Here is a 6000-nt window from a genome sequence, read left to right as displayed (position 1 = left end):
TTCGCGACGCCAATGGAAAGGCCTTGAACGACACTCTTTTAATAGGACCCAGCATCCAATGCGATCTATTTCCTGTGTGCCTCCGCTTCAGAATGTACAAACTCGTATTCTCAGGTGACATTGTGAAAATGTTCCGCCAAATATGGGTTAGCAGCAAGCATCGAGACTTTTAGAGTATCATTTGGAGAGAAGATCCATCGGAACAAATCAAGCGTTTCCAACTTTGTACTGTCACATACGGAACCTCATCTGCAGAATTCCTAGCAGTTCATGTATTGGAACAACTGGCTTCGGATCATCGGCACGAATTCCCGAATGCTGCGAAAATCCTATTCGAGGATTTCTACGTTGACGACGTTCTTACTGGAACAAACAGCGACGATGAACTGATACAAAATCGAAACGAACTCATACAACTAATGTCTTGCGCCAACTTAGAGCTCACAAACTATTTCGAGATTTTATCTGACGATGACGACTACATGGCCGTGGATGCTGACTGCAGCGAGGGAGAAATGGACATAGACATGCAGGAGCCTGTACCCACAATCAGGCCCCCAGTAGCCACCAGTACTCCCCTGCCTGCCCCTACTCCAGCGCATGCTCTTGCTGCTGCTGCTACTGCTGACGCTTCTACCGAGCGGCCAGCCCCTATTTACATCCCTAATGTCAGGGAGATCATCCCACTGATACAGTGTATCGACGCCGCCATTGGCGCTGGTACATATGACACAAAGCCAACTGGCAATGGATGCCTTAAGGTTATGTGTCACACTATTACAGGGCATAGGACCTTAGTGGCTATGCTTAATAGTAAGGATTCCGAGGGTCACGGCGTGGAGTATCACACGTTCCGCCTAAGGAGTGACAGGGGTATAAAGGTGGGTGCGTGAACAGCTCGGCAAGCTTGGTCATAAAGTTAGACATATTGCTGTTATACTAAAGCGATTTACAAAGGAGCCGCTGGACCTATTTGAGGTTGAGTTGGAGCCTCAGTCTAATAACAACACCATCTTTGACCTTACTGCAATCTGTAGCCAAATAATTAAGGTTGAGAAGCCAATTCGGTCTCCTGGAGTGCCTCAGTGCCATAAGTGCCAGCAATTTGGGCACACAAAAAACTATTGTAGCTGAGCAATCATCTGCCTCAAATGCGGGGAGAAGCACGACCCCAAAGACTGCCCCAAGAAGCGGGAAGACGTACCAAAGAGAAGACCAACAAAATGCTAAATAGTTTGAGGATGCCTACCTTACCAGCATCACAGGGCTTGCGTCGTCCCCAGCGGCCACCCGTAATGAGCCAGCAGGGTTTTCCTGATATGCCTCAGCCTAGCCGCCGTGGAGTACGGTCTGGTGCCAGAACTGCAGGTCCTCCAGCTCAGATGAGCAGCTATGCCAGCGTGCTCAGTTCTGCACTCGCTCAGTCACACTCTAAGCCTGCCCCTCAGAGGCAGGAGTGGAGTCCAGCGCTGGTGACAGCGGCAGCCAGACCTGAGCAGCATATGAGTGTGGGCAATCAGAGGGTCCATAGCGATGAACTTAATCAAAAGCTGGATTTTCTCATCACGTTGCTAACCCAGGAGCGAACTCAGCAAGCGGCCGCCGCTGCTGAATCTACTCAGAAACTGGAAACGAAAATGGATGAGTTAATGGTTCAAATGACTCGACTAACAGAATTTTTATATGCCAACATGCAGGCCAATAATGTAGGCAGAAATGTCTAATAATACATATAATAATATTCGTATAGCTAATAATACTAATAGTAATAGTCGTAATTATGAACTCGGCCATGGCCAGAGCCCCAAAATGCTTAAAATAGTTTTTTGGAATGCCTCGGGACTCCGAGGAAAGTCAGCCGAGCTAGCGGCGTTCATGGACAGACACAAAGTGGACGTTATGATGGTCTCTGAGTCTCACTTTAAAAACTCAGAGACCATCAGCGTCCGCGAATACTGCGCCTACTTTGCCAGCCACCCATCTACCTCCAGCAGAGGAGGATCCATTCTGCTTGTCAAAAGCTCCTTATCCCACAACGCGTTGCCGAGTATCTGCACCGATAAAGTGCAATGCGCTTCTGCAGCCCTGACCATGCACAATGGTTCCCGGATCCATCTGGCATCTATTTACTGCCCCCCACAGCAGGACTGGTCTGAGGAAGATTTTATTGCTTTGTTCGGGGAACTGGGGCCAAGATTCATTGCAGCTGGTGACTGGAATGCTCGTGCATGTAAGAGAGGCGGCACTCTACTAATATCAGTGCAGAAAAGCAGCTGTAACATTCTGGCTACTGGGTCGCCTACACACATCCCCTATAACACTCTGCAATCACCGTCGGCTATTGATGTGGCCATATATAAGGCATACGTGATGAGCTGATGAGTATAAGGGACATGAATGACCTATCTTCTGACCACTTGCCTCTGTTCATCGACCTGCGAGATTCTCCAGTGAAGAATCAGGTGAGAAGGCGCCTCATGCCCTTAGGAGCTAACATAGCTTTTTTCCAAAACTGGCTGGATTCCCATATCCACCTGAATACTGAGCTGAGGTCAGCTGCTGATGTCGATGATGCCGCTGTGTTACTGGAACGTAACATTGTGGAGGCAGCAGAGCACGCCGCTAGTGGGATGGACAGGCCCGTCCGACCTGGAGGTAATAGCGATTACCAAATCAGCAAACGGATCCAGCTGATGATTGATACTAAGAGGCGCTTGCGTAGGATTCTGAGGCGTTATCATGACCCTGCAGCGCAACAGCTGCATACCAGACTGGGGAACATGATACACAAGGAGCTTGAAGCTGGCAAGGCCAGAAAAATGGATAGACTTCTGCGACAAATTGACCCTGCAGACCGCTACAGTATGCAAAAGCTGTGGAGACTCACTAACGGTCTGAAGAGGCAGCCCCCAGCCAACCTGCCCGTGAGGAAATTTGTCGCGGAAGGGCTGCAGGAAGACAGTAATCCCTGGTGTAAGTCCACTGAGGAGAAGGCAGAGTCGTTTGCCCTGCACCTGGAGCAGAGGTTCAAGCCGCTGCTTGACAATACGGAAGCGGAGAGACGGGATGTGGAGGAAGAGCTTAATGGGCAGGTTAGGCCTTCTGAGACAAGCCCCATGTTTCGCCCTGTCACCTTGGCCGAGATACAGGCACTGGTGAAGGAGCTGAAGCTCAAAAAATCCCCTGGAATTGATCGGATAGATAATCGGACGATTAAGTTGCTACCCAAGACAGCCCTTCTATACTTTGCCCTCATCTGCAACAGCGCGCTTCGCTTCGGTTGCTTTCCCAGCAGCTGGAAGCATGCCAAGGTCAGCATGGTCCTAAAACCTGGGAAAAAGAGTGACAAACTGGGCTCTTATCGACCCATAAGCCTGCTATCGGGTCTCTCGAAGATATTTGATAAGCTGCTTCTAGCTAGGATGACAGAAACTGAGGGATTTGTAGCGTCCATACCTAATCATCAGTTTGGGTTTAGACACGAACATGCTGCCGAACAGCAGTTGGGAAGGGTCACAAAATTCATATTAACAGCATATGAACGCTTCATGTACTGCTCGGCCACGTATATGGACATCCAGGAGGCTTTCGATCGGGTCTGGCACTTGGGATTGAAATACAAGATGAAGCGACTACTTCCAGCGTCGCTATATTCGGTTTTGGCCAGCTACTTGGATGGGAGGACCTTCGTTGTTGACTGCGCTGGCGGCACAAAATCCAGTATTCGGCCTATATCAGCTGGTGTTCCACAGGGCAGCGTCCTTGGCCGAATACTGTACAACTTGTACACGGCGGATTTGCCGACGCCCATTGAGAAGAGTATAATGTTGGCCACCTATGCTGACGACACAGCTATAATGTCCAGTGGCTGCACCCAGCGGGTTGACATTCTCCAGCTAAACAGGTTCCTAGGGAGGATCACAGTATGGGCAAAGAAATGGGGCATTACGATAAATGCACTCAAGACAGTGCATATCGTGCATACTCTTCGTACTGTCCAACAGATGGATGGCGAGTTGCAGGTGGAAATAGCCGGGAGTAGGATTGAAGACGCGACAGTGCATCCGTATCTGGGAGTAAGGCTCGACACCAAACTTCAATTTCCCCATCATATCACTTCCCTAATCACTAAAACAAAGGCCAGGGTGAAAAAACTGCACTGGTTGCTCAACAGCAATAGCCGGCTAACTCTAGATGCCAGAATTCTGCTATATAAGCAGCTAATTGCGCCAATATGGCAATATACACTCCCTGTATGGGGCCCCCCTGCTTCGAATTGCGAGTTTGGCAGACTGCAGGTAGAGCAGAATAAGGTTCTCCGGATCATCACTGGCGCCCAGTGGTACACTCGAAATGACACTATACACAGGGACTTGGGTGTAGAAACTGTGGAGGCAGTATATGAGAAGGCCTGCAAGCGGTATGTGGACCGACTTAGGAGCCACCCTAATAAGGAAGCAGAGAAAGTTGCCACGGACCCATACGTGCCACTCAGGCTGGTCAGGCCTCGGTATTCCGAGTTTCTGCAAAAACACTTACCCAAGGAATTGGCGAAGCAGGAGTGGGATCGAGTAGAAGTGGTTCCAAATCAGCGGCCATACACTGAGAGCGAACAAATATTTTCGGATAGGGTAGATGATTCGAATCGGAGAGCTTTGTTAAACTTGGGCTATAATTTAGAGCCAGCACCTTTCAATTATTACACCGATGTATTTCTGCCAAGAAATAGGCAGCGAGAAGGCATGGTCGAGCCAACGGTCATAATTGACCTGACGCTAAGCAGCAGGCAGCGACGCCTTGCAATGCTAGGTCTTACAATTTCATCAGCGGAAAACACTAACACTATTGACCTGACGCTTGACCCATACACGGAGCAAGGTATAGCCAGCCACACTAACACTCGCGAAACAATAGCTCAGGCAACAACAAGAATGAGGACTGGAGACCAGAATCAGCCACCACTAAATGACCACAATTATGCTCGCCCTGCCCTTTTAGATGTACCATCTATGGCTGCTACGCCAACACATACACACACATACACACACACACACACATAGGCACGGACAGGACGCCGATCGCGAGTATCAAATACCAACTCTATCATAGAGGACTCCAATTCCTCTACCCAACTAACTCAATCGTCACCAGTAAAGGTTCTGTGACTCTACTGGCACCCTGGAAATGACACTTTAACGTACAATGTGGGTCTATCTGCAAATCCCAGCTGCACAAAACGACAAGTCTTGTCCGACGTATCACGGATATTCGACCCGCTTGGACTCATGGCACCCGTCGTGGTTACATTCAGGATCCTCTTTCAACGTCTCTGGCTACTCAAACAACCTGGCAGACAATCGGCTGAAGTGGCGAGCAGTGTGGCCGAGCGCTTCTACTGAGCCAACTTTTACGCTCAATTAAGTCTGCATTACGACAGAGAAACACCACTGTCTTTGCATGCCCAGCTGAAGACATTTTTTGGGAACCGCACTTCGGAAATTCTGGACTCCATCCCACGCCATGCTTGGCATCATGTGGACTCCAAAATAAACCCAGCTGTCTGTGCGTACAGAGGCCTCATGGCTGCTGTCCTTATGGACTTTCAGTTGTGGTGGACTGGTCCCTTGTGGCAACGGGACAGGGATCAATTCATGGTAAAGTTGAACAACTCAAGGTATTACTTATCTTTTTCAGGAAATGTCATACAAAATGAAGTCAAAACCAATTGCTTGTCCACATTGGCCGAATCACAATCGGTTAATCCGCTGGAGGAACTAATAGCCCGAGTTTCTTCCTGGCTGATGCTCGTCCACGTTGTTGGCTATGTTGTTCGATTCATCCAACGCACAAAGCATCCATCTCGGGACAGAAGCTCCAAAAACAAACTTGCTTCAAAGACGACTACCAACTTCTACTTGCCAAGAAACCATTACGGAGCCGATCTCAACAGGTGAAACTTTTCACCAATCATTGACAAGGACAATGTACTCAGGGTTGGCG

This window comes from Drosophila obscura, unplaced genomic scaffold (assembly GCF_018151105.1).
Source record: "Drosophila obscura isolate BZ-5 IFL unplaced genomic scaffold, ASM1815110v1 contig_139, whole genome shotgun sequence".
Lineage (NCBI taxonomy): Eukaryota > Metazoa > Arthropoda > Insecta > Diptera > Drosophilidae > Drosophila > Drosophila obscura.
This window is presented reverse-complemented; position numbering follows the sequence as displayed.